We start from the raw sequence: 19,647 nt of genomic DNA, 5'->3' as shown, positions 1-19,647 counted from the left end.
TTTTGATAAATTCAGCACCAATGCATTTTTTCGTCTAAAATAGACTAGAATGCATGGGGGGGATATTTATCAAAACTGTCTATGAGGGAGATTTATCAAAACCTGTGCAAAGGAAAAGTTGCCCAGTTGCCCATAGCAACCAATCAGATGGCTACTTTCATTTTGCAGAGGCCTTGTTGAAAATGAAAGAAGCAATCTGATTGGTTGCTATGGGCAACTGGGCAACTTTTCCTCTGGACAGGTTTTGATAAATCTCCCCCTATGTCCCGCATCAATATAGACCAAACTACAGACGGTTAGGCCGGACCATTGTGCGCCTAATTTATCAAAAGGCGCACGGTTTTTGATAAATTCTGTATACAGACTTCGCGATCTATGGTTTAGACCAGTGGTCTTCAACCTGCGGACCTCCAGATGTTTCAAAACTACAACTCCCAGCATGCCCGGACAGCCGATGGCTGTCCGGGCATGCTGGGAATTGTAGTTTTGCAACATCTGGAGGTCCGCAGGTTGAAGACCACTGGTTTAGACTGTATTTAAACCTGCTCCAACATGGTCTGACATTTCGGCGTACTTTCAGCCGATGCGACTTGTCGCGGAAAAGTCGCTTTTGATAAATTCAGCACCAATGCATTTTTCTGTCTAAAATAGACTAGAATGCATCATGTTCTAAAAATCCTCTAGAGCAAAAGTCACAAAAAAGTCGCACATATTTAGACTGCGACATTCTGTGCGACAAATTTAGACAGGAAAAACCAGTCTAAGGCTGGGTTCACACTACGATTTTCTATACAGTTTTTGGATACGTTTTTTTTTCTTCAAAAAACTTTATGCAACCGTACAGAAAACCGTGGCCATAGACTTTCCATTCAAAACCGTATGCACCATATTGCTTACGGTTGTCTCCGTTTTTCACACCACACGGTTTTTAACTTTTTTTTTCTGGACAGAAAACCGTAGCCTACCACGTTTTTTGGTCCAGGTGAAAAAAACGTATTGACCCGTATACGTTTTTTTTTTTTTTTAACATGGGAGTCAATGGGAACTGTACAGAACTGTATGTGCTTATGGTTCCATCCAGTTTTTACCATACGGTTTTTGACTTTGCACAGTTTTTTTTCTTGGAATTTCAATCAAACAAGTGAAACTTTATTCATAATGGAGTGAAAAGTTCAAAACGTATACGTTTTTTTTCCTTAAAAAACGGATGCAACCGGACATCATTTTTCAAACCGTATACAGATAAAACTTTGTACACACGTTTTGATACAGTTTAGTCAGGTTTTGAGGAATTCATTTTTTTTTTATCAAAAACCTGATATAGAAAATCGTAGTGTGAACCCAGCCTAAATCCTTTGATAAACCTCCCCCAATGTGTCCTATACAGAAGTAGTGACAATAGAGAAGAGATACTATGTAGCCAGAACCTATGTGACGTGTCTTTCCTCATGGGTGACAACTACAGTGGTCCCTCAAGTTACAATATTAATCGGTTCCAGGACGACCATTGTATGTTGAAACCATTGTATGTTGAGATCATAACTCTATGGAAACCTGGTAATTGGTTCTGAAGCCACCAAAATGTCATCCAAAAATAGGAAAAAGTAAGGATTAAAGAAAAATAAGTAGATAACTAATACAGATAAAGCAAATCCTTACATATAAAAGTAAGAAAGATCTGCTGGGAGCTGTAAATCACTGTCTAGGTCAGTGTTTCCCAACCAGGGTGCCTCCAGCTGTTGCAAAACTACAACTCCCAGCATGCCCGGACAGCCGTTGGCTGTCCGGGCATGCTGGGAGTTGTCGTTTTGCAACAGCTGGAGGCACCCTGGTTGGGAAACAATGGTTTATGTAGAGGACAGGAGCTTCTTCAGGGTCCTATACAGTACACACAGTGTCCCAAATGGAGCCGCCCTTACTTGGTGTCCAAAAGGAGCAGCTAAACCTGGCACAGGTAAGTAGTACAGAACTTGTAGTTCCTCCCTGTACTGTAAGGTGCGCTACCAGACACCAGTCAGTGCATACGCTTCAGTAATACAAGTGATTTACCAGTGAATGCCCATTCTGATTGGTCAGTTCCTCCAGTTGTGACACGTTTCACAGATCTGGACTGTCCATAGCATTGTATGTTGAGTCTGGTTTCAAGTTACAATGGTCCAGAAAAGCCCATTGTATGTTGAAACTATTGTATTTTGAGGCCATTGTAAGTTGAGGGATCACTGTACCCCCTATCATTGCGGGTTATAACGTGAGGTGACCCGGACACTTCCATACATAAACATTCCCACCCATCAGATACTTCTCATGTCTCACAAACAATACAAGAAATGTTCGGCTCTCCACCCTAAGAAGTCTGCAAAAAGCATCCAATCACCGGCTTCAGAGAGGCTGAGTGACAGCAGCAGCGTCCAATCAGAGCGCAGGAATGAGGGAGCTAGTAACCAGTGCTGGGAGGCGGAGGGCGGGGCTAGTAGTGCTGTGCTCCTGGCTGGAGCAGTGCTGGGCTGTGTGCTCTGAGCTGGCTGTGGGGAGAGGTGGAGAGCAGGGTGCTGGCTGGAGCAGGACACCTGGGACCGGCTGCACAGGGAGGACACACTTTCTGTAAGTCTCATCTTCTGGGTTACTTGCAAGGGGTGGCTGGGTGCAGTGCTGGACATGACCAAGCCTGGGGAGTGCTGCTTTTCCAGCTGGCATTGGTCCTGGATGAGTCTGCATGGAGTCCTCAGTTCTGCAGAAACCTATGGGTGCAATGCATCAGTTGCTAAGGTGAACAGTCATGTGGTTTAGGACTAAATTAGACTACCAAGTTCTGCTGAATAAGAAGTACTATGGACCTGTATTGAGCCAAAATATTTGTTATACCTGATACCTAAGTGACTGGTCATGGTTTTTTGTTCTTTATTGCACGTTGGTGAAACTGATACTTTGTGCACAGTAAGGCTGCATTCACACCACGTTTTTGTAATACAGTTTCCCGTATCAGGTTTTTGATAAACAGATTCCTCAAAACCGGACTAAACTGTATCAAAACATGTATACAAATTTTAACCCGTATACAGTTAAAAACCATATATACGGTTTAAAAAAAAATGATGTCCGGTTGCATCCGTTTTTTTAAGAAAAAGTATAAGTTTTTAACTTTTCACTTCATTTTCAATAAAGTTTCACTTGTTTGATTGAAATTCCAAGAAAAAAACAGTGCAAAGTCAAAAACCGTATGGTGAAAACCGGATGGAACTTTACGGTTCTGTACAGTTCTCATTGACTCCCATGTTTAAAAAAAAAAAAAAAAAAAAAAAAAAAAAAATGTTTAAAAGTATATGGTTTAATTCAGTTTTTCACCCGGACCAAAAAACGTGTTAGACTACGGTTTTGGGTACCGGTAAAAAAAAAAACGGACAAAACCGTATAGGATGCAAAACGGGCTAAACTGGATGATGCGTTTGACGTACGGTTACAATGTTAAGTCAATGCATACGGTTTTCTATACGGTTCCGTACGTTTTTTTTTTTTTTTTACTTCAAACCGTATACGGGAACTGTATAGCAAAAACGTGGTGTGAATTCAGCCTAATACTGTCTAATGTGGACATGGATGGTCGGAGCGTTACTAAAGCGGTAAATAAAAAATAAAATAAAAATAAAAGTGATGATGCCTGTTATGTATTATTGCAAATATGGTGAAATATTAGAAGCATATTATTGATCTCATATTATTGGCTCAGAATATTATTGATCTCATATTGTCAAAGAAGGCCGAATGGCTCCTATAGTCTACAATAGTAGTCTCCAAACTGGGTGCCTCCAGCTGTTGCAAAACTGTTTGCAACAGCTGGAGGCACCCAGTTTGGAGACCACCGGTCTACAGAGTTGTCGGTTTCCCTCTCCACTGTGGTGTATATTGTGCAATAGTTTCTAAGAGCTGGAATTAATACGGCGAAACCTTTTTTTTTTTTAAGTAAAGATCCCTTTGTCTGGCTGTGCCCCTGATCTGGAGCGCACATGACTTTGCATATCGTGTTCCTGGCGTTTGTCAAAAACTTGTGAGATGTGGCTGTCTAGCTGGCTGAGGATTAATAAATCCCAAATGTCCCATTACCACCAGTAGCTGTAAACTGGCAAGAACACACATACACACATACACACATACACACATACACACATACACACATACACACATACACACATACACACATACACACATACACACATACACACACACACACACACACACACACGTACATTTAGCTTGTGGACAGATCAGTTTAGCTCATACTGGCCTTGAATGAGTCAAAACTATGCAGATAACCGCGGCTGTGAACGTATACAAAGGAAAAAGAGGCCTCGTTACATGTGGACTTGAGTAGCGTAACATTCCTTATGAAAATGAATGCTAGCGCCTATGGTTCTTTCATGCAACCAGTTGCATCGTCAATGAAACCAATGGGAACTGTCATAATCGACTACTTCCCATTCATGGAACCAAAAGTAGTATGGCTAGTAGTAGTCGTTGTGGCAGAGTTCCATTGCTCTGGACAAGAAGACCCCAATCCAGTCTTGAAGACCCACCGACAGTCCAAGATTTGAATCTTTCCCTGTTCTGTTCCAATGGAGTAACTGGAAAAACAAAACAAAACAAAACCCTGAATTTTCCTGAGCCTTGAGGACTGGGTTGGGGACTACTACAAGACTTTAGAAACCAAGTTTTGACCTACTTTAGCAATTCTTCAGTACCTGAAATGTAATGATGACCGACACCCGGTATCCTCACGCTTTGAAGATGTGGCTGTCAAACGCCTATGGAATAAAATACTCAAAAAAAATAAATAAAAAATAATTTTTATTTTATTTTTTTATGTTTAAGCCAGTAAAGTAAGGTATTTGAGTGATATGAACACCAAGCTGTTGGTTGGCACTGTTTGGTGAGATCCATGGCATAGTTTATACAGGCTGCTACACGTTCTGGACACAAAATAATTGAAATCGACCAAGAATCCAAATTGGACAAATGCGTCTCTAGTTTCGTTTGGTATGACTTGTCTTTCACAATTTGTGGCTTGTATTGAGGATACTCTTTGAGCTGCCTGGCTAAGAGCTAAGGGATATAAAAAAATGGGCAGAAGACTCAAGACGTTTGGTCTTCATGATGGGCAAGTTGCCCATTTCATTTAGTGGTTAAGTGATTGACCAGTTGACGACTGTCTAGATTGGTGTCCCTTTTAGGAAGCTGTTTGATTGTAACGTCATCTTTCTCCAAACTGTCGACCTCCAGATGTTGCAAAACTACAACCCAAAACATTCGGCAGCCAACATGTGGAGGTCCACAGCTTGGAGACCACTGTTTTAGGGCATGAACGCTGACGTCCATAGGACTCCGCAGGACTGTTGTTTTGTATGACGTCCCAGTGTTGAGATCTGTGCTGGTGGCCTGTTACTGTAGGGGGCGCTATTGTCTGTTTACCTCTTTTCTATTAATTGGACAGCAGACGGATCTTTGTGGGAGTATGAAGGTAAGCAATGAACACTTTGCCTCAAATTGGCACCTATTGTGTTTCAGACAATACGGCAGCTGTGACTGATCTTGTAAAATGACTCCTGTTTCTCTTCATCTTCCCATCTAATCTAATAACTAGCTGTACTGTTACCTTCCTTAGGGTACGTTCACACATACAGGATCTGCTGCAGATTTCAGTGTAAATAAGCACAGCATCGAATCTGCGGCACATCTTATATGTGTGAATGAACCCCTAATAATGAAGGTTGTAGAACAGTGGCCTCCAAAACTATACAAACCTACAATTCCCAGCATACCCAGACAGTCATTGGCTTTCCAGGCATGCTGGGATATGTAGTTTTGCACCATCTAGAGGTCCAGTTTGGTGTCCTCTGTTGTAGAACATGGGAGTTTAAAGGGCAGATTCACCATCCGCAATGTCTTCCCCAAATATACTTTCTTTATAACATTTATAGCATTTATGAGCAGAGAAAGTTGGGATATCATATTACTTCCCTTGTATTCTTACTGTACATGCATGCTCAATTGTGGCCTCCTAATCCTACTGATCCAAATGCAGAATACAGGCTGCTGTAAATGGCTGGGAAATTGTGGGGACTTTGATATCCCTGGTACTGCCCTGCTCTATTGTGGGCTCAAACAGTCTTCATACAGTAAGTCCATTATTAGATATTTGTTGTGCTCAATGGTAGGTTGACTCTTTTTTTGCCCCCAAAACGGGTCGGAACACTGGGGGAGATTTATCAAAACCTGTGCAGAGGAAGAGCGGTGCTGTTCCCCATAGCAACCAATTAGATTGCTTCTTTTATTTTTAAAATCTTTAAAGAAGCGATCTGATTGGTTGCTATGGGCAACTGGTCAACTTTTCCTTTGCACAGGTTTTGATAAATCTTCCCCACTGACTCCACATGGACTCCACTGGGTCCCGACGGATCCCATTGACATGGGCGCTCAACCTATCACCGGCCGAGGCGGAACATCGCTACGGCCGGTGATAGGCTGACGGCTGTCCGACGTTCCATTCCCTAGGAAGCTGGTCCGGACCGACAGGGAAGGTGAGTTAAAGTTTATTTTGTTTACCTTTTGCAGCCCCGGCATAGGGATACAGTATAGAGAAGTGGTCTTCAACCTGCGGACCTCCAGATGTTGCAAAACTACAACTCCCAGCATGCCCGGACAGCCGTTGGCTGTCCGGGCATGCTGAGAGTTGTAGTTTTGCAACATCTGGAGGTTGAAGACCACTTGTATAGAGTGTCAGCACCGGCGGCCGCAACAAACAGGAGGACGAGGAGGGTAGCGCTTGCGGGTGACATATGTGAGTAGTACCCCGATGGGGACAGTGCAGTGCTGGGCTTATAATCAATTGGGGCGCAGAACAGCGCTCGCGGGTCACATATAATTAGTTCCCCGATGTGGGGACAGCGCGCTGCGGCTGATAATGTATTCATTCCCGAGGGGGAGGGGCCAAACCGGCATTGCGGTATGGGTTAAAATTCATATTGTGAAGCACACAAATTTCTTTATTCGGTATGAACCGTTATACCGCCCAGTAGAGATGAGCGAACTTACAGTAAATTCGATTCGTCACGAACTTCTCGGCTCGGCAGTTGATGCCTTATCCTGCGTGAATTAGTTCAGCCTTCAGGTGCTCCCGTGGGCTGGAAAAGGTGGATACAGTCCTAGGAAAGAGTCTCCAGCCACCGGAGCACCTGAAAGCTGAACTAATTTACGCAGGATAAGTCATCAACTGCCGAGCCGAGAAGTTCGTGACGAATCGAATTTACTGTAAGTTCGCTCATCTCTACCGCCCAGGCCTAGCATACACCATGTTTTTTTTTTTTCTCTGCTAACATTGATGGAATTGCTGATGGCGCTCGACCTTATTCACGTTGGCAGAGGTTGTCTCCTGAGTTACATTTACACGATTTCTCTCCTATATTACTATATTGATTCTTTTATTACAAGAGACTTTAATAAGATTGACAGGAAGTTGATCAACACATATAAATGTCATCTCATCCCAATCGTAAACCTTTCCTATACCCAGCATCCTATTCTATGCTCTTCTCAGCCTCCTTTCATACCTTTCATGTCACGTTTTATAGTTAACCAGCCAAAGGTGAGTGTTTATCGTGGAATTTCTTTACTCTTGGTGTATACAGCCATGTATCCACCCATGGAGTGACATTGTGGTGGCTTCATGTGAGCTAAAGGTGAGGTTGTGTCAAATGATTGTGTCAGCGTGAAATTCCTGTCTAATCAGTGACAGGACTATTATGTTATCTTGTAAAAAAAAAAAAAAATTCTTTCCTTTTTTGTGGTTAATTTATAACTACAACCATAGCCATCCCTTTACACACTGATGTAGTATTTAAAGGGCTGTCCCATAAATAATGGCTATGACATGTCACAATAAATAGGGTCCTGGAGGTACAAGACTGCCATCGTTCCGAAGACAGTAGCAAGCCCCAGTGATGGTCATTTCTTTACATCCTTTTGTCCTCAAGGACTTTTTGAAGACTTTTTGTGTTGTCACTTCTCACCTAAGGGGGACATGGCAGTGCGATGACCGTCGGGAAATCCAAATAGCAGGAAAAACAACTCCCGCAAAAAAAAAAAAAAAACAGCGACCAACGGACTCCATAATAGTAAATGGGAGCCATCAGGACCCGTTGTGCCCCGTCCGGATTAACGGACATTAAAATAAAAATAAAAAAGCCTGAAGGGGCACAATGGCAGTGGGAAAGGGGCCTAAGACCTTGTGTACATGGTGATAAGGTATATGGAACCTATCATCACTTTCATGCTGTCTAAACCAGGAGTCATCAGGGTGGTCCCCTGTAGCCCTACTGGCCTTGAGTAATGAATCTATCAGTCAAGACTAGTGGGGCATGGATAAGTTACATGGGACCACCTGCTAACTCCATTGTTCAGGTAACATTAAGGGATGACAGGTAACTACACTTGAAGGGTCTACAGCCACGTCATATACTCTAGTGAATGCCATTGAACCAGATCCAACTATAGAGTTCATTGAACCTGAGAGAAACAGACCAACATGTGAACATTGCTCTGTATGCTCCGTGGGTTGTGACCGGAGCCTGCACTATTTCTAGCTATTAGTTTTTCAGACGAACACTAGGAATTATTACCATTTTACTCTGAACACTGGGGGGATTTATCATAACCTGTGTAGAGGAAGAGTGGTGCAGTTACCCATAGCTACCAATCAGATTATTTCTTTCATTTTTCACAGAACTTTTAAAGGAGTACTCCGGGATAAAAAAAAAAAAAAAAAAATGCCTTTCATACTGCCGGCAGTAAAAAAAAAAAAAAAAAAATAGAGGTACATACCTTCCGTCGCTCCTCCGGTAACCGGCTCCGGCCTCTGCCACTCCTCTTCCTGGTTGTCGAGTCATACTGCACTCAGCCAATCACCGGCCGCAGCGAAGTCTGAAAACATCACACTGCTGCTCAGCCTATCGCCGGGACCACCGGTAACCAGGAAGAGGACCGCTGCGGAGGCTGGAGACGGTTGCCGGAGGCACCGGTGGAGCGAAGGAAGGTATGTACCTCTTTATTTTTTTTACTGCCGGCAATTTTCCCATCCTGGAGTACTTTAAAAATGAAAGAAGAAATCTGGTTGCTATAGACAACTGCACCACTCTTCCTCTACACCGGTTTTCATAAATCTCCCCTATTTCTCCCCCCGTTCTTGTCTATATAGCTGGGGAATGCTCAGTGGTTAAAGGGATATTCCAAAATAACTTTTTTTTTATATATCAACTGGCTCCAGAAAGTTAAACAGATTTGTAAATTACTTCTATAAAAAAAAATCTTAATCCTTTCAGTACTTATGAGCTTCTGAAGTTAAGGTTGTTCTTTTCTGTCTAAGTCCTCTCTGATGACACGTGTCTCGGGAAACGCCCAGTTCAGAAGCAAATCCCCATAGCAAACCTCTTCTAAACTGGGCGGTCCCCGAGACACGTGTCATCATAGAGCACTTAGACAGAAAAGAACAACCTTAACTTCAGAACCTCATAAGTACTGAAAGGATTAAGATTTTTTAATAGTAGTAATTTACAAATCTGTTTAATTTTCTGGAGCCAGTTGAGATATATATATATATATATATATATATATATATATATATATAAGTTTTTTTTTTCCCTGTATAACCCCTTTAACTCTTTCTTGCAGCCCTGTGGGGTTCTGGATCTGAATCTGACCAGAATGTCTGTGGGGAGTGTGTGTGTTGTATAGGTTTCCCCCAGGTGCTCTGTCTTTCCCTGCACTCCCAAAACTTGGTCCTAGAAACATTTTCGTAACAATATCTATAAAGTCCCCTGCACAAAGACAGACTGAGGATCTATTCACACAGCAGAATTTCAGCTTGCAGAATTCCACCTCAAATTAAAGCCCATAGACTTCTATGGGATTCCGCACTCCCATTCACACTTCTGAATTTCCGCTTGCGGAAATTCCGAAGTGTGAATGGGAGTGCGGAATCCCATAGAAGTCTATGGGCTTTAATTTGAGGTGGAATTCAGCAAACAGAAATTCTGCCGTGTGATCAGACCCTGAAGCTAAAAAAAAAAATGGATACATTGTATGGCCACATTGTTGAAGCATGGTGACAAACTAACAGAATTGTAACAGATATCAACACATGTTCATGTTGAAGAAGATGAGGATTTTCGTCTTGTGGCTCTTGATCCAAATTCTTCTCCAAATTTGAACAAAATTAATGTAGAATACTGAGATAAATGTGAGTATGCGGTTGAGCCTTTATGCAGTACCATAGGGTTAGTATACGTCTGAACTTTTTATGTTCAAGTTCAGTGTTTGCCATGTTTGCACAAATATATGCAAACTAATGTTTGCATTCCATCTGCAGTTACATGTAAAGAAGTATGTCTGAAAAGACGTAGGGTCAAAGGAGAACAGAAATTCCTGTATTTTATACTTTACTAATGGAAATCTGCTGAATTCTAAAGGCTACTCATTTTTTTATGTAAGGCTGTTCACAATGTGTCATTTTTGCGCAATTGCGTCTGTGGCAGGCAGCGCTAGGGCTGCTAAGAAATGCGCTGTCTCCATAGACTGCAGTTGTGCACAGGGCAGCAGAATCCCATTGAAAACAATGGGACTCTGCTGCAACGAAATTTCCAAAATGGAATTTTTACTCTGGATTCTGTTTAAAAATTCCACTGTGTGAACATGGCCTTGGGGATGTTTGCGAAAGTTCCACAATTCAGTTTTTATCATTGACATCTTCATTGCATCTCAAGGTGAAGTACTGTATTTGCTATTTAGTACAGTATTACACATCTGAATTAAAAAGTACAATGAAAAAAAAATCAATAAATAAAAATAAAAACAAACGTATTAAATCTCTATATATCTGGGAATAAGTAGCCAAGCAGCAGTGACTGTAACCATTGCACTCATGGCCCTAGGTGAGGCACATTGGTAGCTAATGCCCATGGCTAATGCCCTGACTTGGTTGGCACACTATTTCCTTTTGGTAATGTGGGAGCTTTCCCCTAGATCACTTGCTCTCACGCTCTCTATATTAGGCCCCATCTCTGACATTTGTCTCTGTCACGTGTATATCTTAGAGTTCAATCAAATATGTATTCAATAAGAAAAGAAAAAGTGGCACCGATACCTTGCGGACACAGTCCTACGAGATGGACGGTGTGTTACTAGGTCAGGTAGCCAGTTAATCCAGCTGCAGAAGTGCTAGGACACGTAAGATAGCCAATACCCTATTTAAAATTTACCTTTTATTATATCTTATTAAAATATTACAATTTTTAAATCTCCAGCGATCTGCTGTATATATAGATAATTAATGATGCTCACATAAACCTGATAACCATATATGTCAGAGGTATGTATACTTGGACAATAATATGTATGTAAATCACCAATACAATAAAGCAATAACGTTGGATGGCACTTACGTATTGCGGATTATGCTTTCTTTTCAGTCCTATGGGGGGAGACTGTCATAGGGTAAGATAGAGTTAGAATATTGCTCTGATGTATTCAATATTGATGATGTATTCTAACTGACACTCCTATTACAACAGATCCTCACCCTACCTAACAGCGGGGGAGGCGCCCCCACTTCAACCGTTGACTCTCCACTCCCTATAGCTGACTATAACCATAGTATACATGCATGACAATACAAAGCCATTATTTTAATGTATATAATGATGCATCATTATACAGCACATCTATGTGTACAAAAAGTGATAAATAATAAATAAATAAATCAATCCTTCACCAAATCATAAGATAATGGAACAAAATAAATGAAGGATAAAATGTAAACCTTTAGAGTACCTCTACGCGTTTCCCCCCGGCAATAAACTAGTACCCGGGGTTCCTCAGGAGGTTTTTACCAAAAAAGGTACTGTGCAGGAGCAAGTGGAGACAATGTCACAAAAAAATCATTGACCCACAAGTATTTACTGCACAGGGAGGCATGCATACAATCAAACTGCATGCCACACTATATTCAGCCATTATGCCCATATTTATAGTAAGGATGATAACTCACATTGTGTTCACGTGTGATGCTGGCCAGCGTCTCCATGTGAGGCTCCAAACAACAGTCATCACTTCCGGGTATCAGCCGGAAGTGACGTAAATGATCCGTCGAGTGGAGCACATAGAAATGTCTCTATACGGGCAAAATTAATCAAATATGACTAATACCCCTAGTAAAAAGGACATATGGTACACTCTGTGTCCTTAATAGTGAATTATACCAATTTTTGAAATTATATTTCATAGATGGAAATCGGAAATGACGGATGCGTTCCACCGGTTCTTGTTAGGTGGAACGCAACTCATCTCATATCCTCCTGACCATGAATATGACGAGTGCGTTCCACCGGTTCTCTCCAGGTGGAGCGCAACTCGTCCACCTCATTTATAATTATAGATGTGTCCAGTGCGTCCCACCTAGACAGCAACTGGAACGCACGCATGATAATACATATATAAATTGGTTAGATCACATAAAAATTGTTATAACACAGAATATATTTAGTTTTGATTAAAGTAGTAGTAGTAGAGGAAATAGGTCAAGAGGGAGACCACGCAAATGGAAGGGTCAAGGACGAGGGGCATCAGGGTACAATGTACCTTCCTCCTCTTCTTCCTCTTTTTTAGAGGGACAAAGGGGGGAGACCCAATACGGACTACGGACTCGTACGCAGGATCCCCCAGGGAAACAGTGATAGATACTAAACACATCATAAATCTGACTGAAAAGGTTTTTTCACATGATGAGCTACAGGTACTTGCGAAGGGTTCATCCTTTGTCCCAACAACATCGTTTGATCCTTTTATTTGGGCAAAGGATATAAACCTGTTTGCAAGAAAACTCAGATGGAAAAAATTCTTTAAAACTCAAGAACGAGATCAGACTCGAACATTGGGTCTGGGAGACATTGATCTATCAGAGGTCAGAATTCTAGCTGAGCTCTGGGAAGAAGGTCAGAGAAACCTGGGGGAGGGACCTTTCACATCCCTGAAACCAAAAAGTACCAGAATGCCCCCAATATCAGATACAAATTGCATTGACATTTTTGTGAGCTTAGTAATTAAAGATCTGAAAAAAATTAATTGGAGGGATGCCATCGATAATAATCTTACTCCAACAGAACGTGAGGCTCTCTCTAATATTGAACAAGATAAAAATCTTATCTTCAAAAATGCGGATAAGGGTGGGAATCTGGTAGTTATGAATCATGAACAATATCTCAAGATGGTCAATGCCCTGCTTAATGACAGATCCACATATGGGATTCTGAGAGAAGACCCAACAAGGGTTTTTTTGGAGGAACTTGAAAATTTCTTAACATCAGCCCTGGATGACAAGTTGATTTCTAGTGACGAGCTGGCATTTATGTTACCTAAATCTCCAATAATTCCAACTTTCTATGCACTTCCCAAGGTGCACAAGGGGCTAACCCCTCTCAAGGGTAGACCCATAGTGTCAGGGGTGGGATCCCTCACGCAGAATGTTGGGATTTATTTGGATTCTTTTCTTCGCCAGTTCGTCACTAGTCTCCCCTCATACATCAGGGATACGACCGATTTACTGAACAAGTTAGAGGGGATCACTATCGGCCCGGACATCATTTTGGGGTCGATTGATGTGGAGGCACTGTACAGCAGCATTCCACATGTGAGTGGTCTGGATGCAGTAAATCATTTCCTCCAAAGTAGAGGAAATCATTTCAGAACCCACAGTTCTTTTGTTATTACATTGCTTAATTTTATTCTTTCCCATAATTACTTTACATTCAACGGTAAGTTCTTCCACCAGCTCAGGGGCACTGCGATGGGGAGCCCTTGTGCCCCCACCTACGCAAACTTGCTCCTGGGCTGGTGGGAGGACACCGTTGTTTTTGGGGAAGAAGATCTTTGGTGGAGCCCCCAGATAATTTTCTGGGGGCGTTATATTGATGACATCCTGATACTCTGGGCAGGTACGGATATTTCTTTTAAGAGGTTTGTGGAGGAATTAAATATCAATAACATTGGTCTCACCTTTACCAGCGAATTTAGTCTCACTAGCCTTCCGTTTTTGGATGTTATTATAAAAAAGGGGCCAGATGGATATCTAAGTACAAAAACCTATAGAAAACCCACTGCCTCTAACAGCTTACTAAGATGGGACAGCTACCATCCTACCAAACAAAAAATAGGTATACCAAAAGGTCAGTACCTTAGATTACGTCGAAATTGTTCGAATCCTGAGGATTTCTATGATCAGGCACAGGATCTAAAAAGGAGATTTACTGACAGAGGATATCCATCCGCACCCTTGACACAGGCTTTTAAAGATGCATGCACCCGTGATAGAGTTTCTCTTCTGACCCCTAAACAAAAAACGGATGAAGAAAAAATCATACGTTTGATAGGTACGTATGATAATCAAAACCAGAAAGTACTGACAGTGCTAAGACGCCACTGGAGTGTTTTACTGGCTGATCCTGATGTAGCAGACTTTGTGACCAACAGACCCTCTGTGACTTACAGAAGAGGACGCTCTATAGGTGATCGAATTATACACAGCCACTATAGTCGCCCTGCACCGGAGGGTACCTGGTTGGACAGAAGACCTACGGGTACCTTCAGGTGTAGCGGCTGTGTGGCATGTCCATATATTGGTCAGGGTAGAACTTTTAGCAGCGCCGTAACTGGTAAAATATATTTAATTCGAGATTTTGCCAATTGTAGAAGCGTTGGTCTGATATATTTAATCTCCTGCCCCTGCCCCAAAAACTACGTAGGCAAGACAAGAAGGGAGCTGAGACGTAGAGTGGGGGAACACCTCGGTGACGTGAGACATGGGAGGGACACCTCTGTGGCACGTCATACTTGGGAGTATCATGAGGGTGACACAAGGTGTCTTACTTTTAAAGTCATAGAGATGGTAAGAAAAAACGCAAGGGGTGGAGATTGGGATAGAGCCATGTTGAGAAAAGAAACACAATGGATCTTTAGGATGGATTGCGTCTTTCCTAAAGGACTCAATGATCAATTGACATTTCAGAGCTTTATTGAATGAACACTGGCAATATTTATTTAAATTACTTTATTTCATTTTATATGAAATGGATAAAAATGAGCAACAAACATGTTTGTATATGTTCCGCGGGAAAAAGAAAACTGGCCAAAAAATCCTGGTTCTAAGGTCCAGGAATGCTGTAATCATGAACTGTGGGGTATTAGTATTTTTAGAGAATATTGGAAGAATTTTATTTCTCCTTCATTCCTCTCTTTTGTTTCTTTCCCCTTCTCTCCTCTTTTGTACTAGAGGTTCTTACAGTTCTATAACTTCTGTCCAGCCTAAACATTGTCTATGGTAATATACATAATATATATAAAAAACAGTCTGCCCAATTTCTTGGAAATGTTATCTCCGTATTTAATCAAAACTAAATATATTCTGTGTTATAACAATTTTTATGTGATCTAACCAATTTATATATGTATTATCATGCGTGCGTTCCAGTTGCTGTCTAGGTGGGACGCACTGGACACATCTATAATTATAAATGAGGTGGACGAGTTGCGCTCCACCTGGAGAGAACCGGTGGAACGCACTCGTCATATTCATGGTCAGGAGGATATGAGATGAGTTGCGTTCCACCTAACAAGAACCGGTGGAACGCATCCGTCATTTCCGATTTCCATCTATGAAATATAATTTCAAAAATTGGTATAATTCACTATTAAGGACACAGAGTGTACCATATGTCCTTTTTACTAGGGGTATTAGTCATATTTGATTAATTTTGCCCGTATAGAGACATTTCTATGTGCTCCACTCGACGGATCATTTACGTCACTTCCGGCTGATACCCGGAAGTGATGACTGTTGTTTGGAGCCTCACATGGAGACGCTGGCCAGCATCACACGTGAACACAATGTGAGTTATCATCCTTACTATAAATATGGGCATAATGGCTGAATATAGTGTGGCATGCAGTTTGATTGTATGCATGCCTCCCTGTGCAGTAAATACTTGTGGGTCAATGATTTTTTTGTGACATTGTCTCCACTTGCTCCTGCACAGTACCTTTTTTGGTAAAAACCTCCTGAGGAACCCCGGGTACTAGTTTATTGCCGGGGGGAAACGCGTAGAGGTACTCTAAAGGTTTACATTTTATCCTTCATTTATTTTGTTCCATTATCTTATGATTTGGTGAAGGATTGATTTATTTATTTATTATTTATCACTTTTTGTACACATAGATGTGCTGTATAATGATGCATCATTATATACATTAAAATAATGGCTTTGTATTGTCATGCATGTATACTATGGTTATAGTCAGCTATAGGGAGTGGAGAGTCAACGGTTGAAGTGGGGGCGCCTCCCCCGCTGTTAGGTAGGGTGAGGATCTGTTGTAATAGGAGTGTCAGTTAGAATACATCATCAATATTGAATACATCAGAGCAATATTCTAACTCTATCTTACCCTATGACAGTCTCCCCCCATAGGACTGAAAAGAAAGCATAATCCGCAATACGTAAGTGCCATCCAACGTTATTGCTTTATTGTATTGGTGATTTACATACATATTATTGTCCAAGTATACATACCTCTGACATATATGGTTATCAGGTTTATGTGAGCATCATTAATTATCTATATATACAGCAGATCGCTGGAGATTTAAAAATTGTAATATTTTAATAAGATATAATAAAAGGTAAATTTTAAATAGGGTATTGGTTATATTTAGTAAGTTATTTCTACACATGCCCACTCTATATGGTAATTAATTTGTAAAAAATTTTTGACACGTAAGATAGCAATCAATAATATACACAACGAAGAAAAAAATAGGCATGCCGCACTCACCACTCCAACTCTGGTCAGTTGGCTCTCATCTCGGGCTGCTCCTCCGGTACGGTGATCAAGGTAGCGTGGGGCGCTCAGAGGTGACTGCCGGCAGTTTCACTCATAGGTATGCGCTTCTTCCGGCCTCTTGGAGGCCGGAAGAAGCACATACCTATGTGTGAAACCGCCGGCAATAGCCTCTGAGTGCCCCACGCTACCTTGATCACCGTACCGGAGGAGCAGCCCGAGATGAAAGCCGACTGTTTAGAGTTTGAGCGGTGAGTGCAGGACCAGTGCTGTGGAGTTGGAGTCGGAGTTTGGGTACCTGGAGTCGGAGTTCGCAAACAATGCACAGACTCCGACTCCTCCTAAATTTAGATTGAAATAAAAAATAAAAAAAGCACGTTTAAATGTCCCAATTCACAAAAAGTTATAATTAATGACTTCTCTACTGTAAGAATAAAGACCAATGCATGCAGTGCCTCACGTAACCGCAAAAGGAACACGTTAAGTGACCGTGAAGCAAGCTTTTCATGTGCTTTACTATATGACACGCAATGCACAATTGGGAGCGGCAATACTTCTACTTTCCATAGTGTTGTGTTCTGCTGTTACAGGAAACCCATGGGTAACCTAGCCTCTCACTGATAAGGGATTAAGTAAATATGATTTTTGCAGGACTAGAGACACTTGTATAAGTGAAGGGAATGGAGGGGCAATAGTTCAAGACTGAAGCTGTAAACCATTGAAAAAACTGCTGTCATTCAGCTAAGGCTATAAAAACTTTTAAACTCTGATTGTTAGCTTAAACTTTAAACAGGACTATGGAATTCTACTAGGGAAATCATGTTTTATAATAAATGCCCCTTCCTGGATCCTCCCACTGCCCTATCTTCAGCAGCAGATCAGCACACAAGGAGAAGGCAGCAGCTTCTGCCCAACTACCTCCTTAAAGGAATGTATGAAATACATTCACATATTAATACATCGGAGTCGGAAGTACAAAAAACTGCTGAGTCCGAACATTTATCTACTGACTCCACAGCCCTGTGCAGGACGCCTGTTTTTTTTATTCTTTGTGCAAATATGTATTAAAGTAACGTACGGTGGCATAGCCAGAGGCTTGAATAGACCAAATGTAGCATACTTGTTGACTTTGTTTGATTTATGGCAATATGCACTTTGAGGGATTCCACTCTATGATGGAGACTATAAATGTATTATGAATGAGACCTGGGTTGTAGGATTCCTGTGACTGGATTGTAATTGGTTTTGTTGTATCCCTGTGGTGGAAGTTGCAGAGCTGTTCTTATTGCTAGTGCGTCTTGTAGCATCCCCGTAGAACCCTAGGCGTTCCTGTTCTGGTGCCAATGTCTGTTAATGTGAGATTTAGTAGATAAGTAATGTGTCCCCTGTATTTGGTTTGCTCTTTGTGCCCACTGCTCTGCTACCGTCACTTATACCAGCAAACAATAATCCTTGTCTGCTAATGCAGTACTGTAAGGGGCGTTACATAATCCCACTGGAATGTGCGCCGGGCTTCCTGTTTGCTCGAGGAAGGCAGAATAGAAGACTGTCTGGTACATGGTGTATGGAGAAGGCGAAGGTGTTAGCCGGCTGCTGCAGTCTGGAAGTACTTAGGTAGAGATTTCCGACCTGTATAAAAAATGTGAACACAAAATAATTGGGTCAGATACTTTATATTCTTCCACGAGGACTATAGCAAAACTCAGTTAAGGTCAACCTAATACTGGGATGCGTTTAGTGCCCATCATAACATCAGCCTTTGGAACAGATTTGCCTGTAGTTATTCTGCCCACTAGGTATCACCCCTAATTCTGCAGAAGTCAATGATGTAGCACCAATGGCAAGACTGTTCATATCTGCATTATATAGAGTTTTCTGTATTGTTATAGGACCAGAAATACACAATTCGAGCTGTGACACACACATCACATGACAGACAATAGAGGTGCCTGACTGCCCCCTGACTTATTATGGTGGCCTTCAGTATTGCGTCTGCCAGATGTGGTATCTGGGAAGAATGATACTGTGTGCTGTGGTCTTCTACCCATAAAAATGTGATGGAAAGTTGTGTCCACATATAAAAGGGTATTCCCAACATCAACTGTCCACAAAATTCTCCCTGGCTCTGAATGTTGCACTGTTGGAAATACCTTTTTTTTGTTTTTAGTTTTTTGTTTTGTTTTTGAGACTACTCAGTTATTTAGAGAATGCCCACCATTGGCAATGGTCATTAAAAAAAACAAGGGGTTACCCTTACCTGTTTACTTGTCCTCTGCTTGTAATGCTACTGTCATGGTCCTCCCTATGTTGTTCACTTGACTGCAGCATTGTTGTGCCATCATACCCATAGGACGGCAGTATATAGTAACCGGCCTTAGTGTTAGGCCAGTGCTTGGCTGCGGAGGTCACTTCGGTAGTGGTCATGCCATTGCTGCAGCCAAGTTAAAGGGGTACTCTGGTGGACAACGATTTTTTCAAATTATCAGGTGCCAGAAAGTAAAATAGATTTTTAAATTACTTCTATTACAAAAAGCTTTATCCTTCCAGTACTTATCAGCTGCTGTTGCTCCGCAGGAAATTGAGTAGTTCTTTTCAGTCTGGCCAAAGTGCTCTCTGCTGACACCTCTGTCCATGTCAGGAACTGTCCAGAGTAGGATAGGTTTGCTATGGGGATTTACTCCTACTCTGGACAGTTCCTGACACAGACAGAGGTGTCAGCAG

Source organism: Hyla sarda, chromosome 9 (assembly GCF_029499605.1).
Source record: "Hyla sarda isolate aHylSar1 chromosome 9, aHylSar1.hap1, whole genome shotgun sequence".
Classification (NCBI taxonomy): domain Eukaryota; kingdom Metazoa; phylum Chordata; class Amphibia; order Anura; family Hylidae; genus Hyla; species Hyla sarda.
This window is presented reverse-complemented; position numbering follows the sequence as displayed.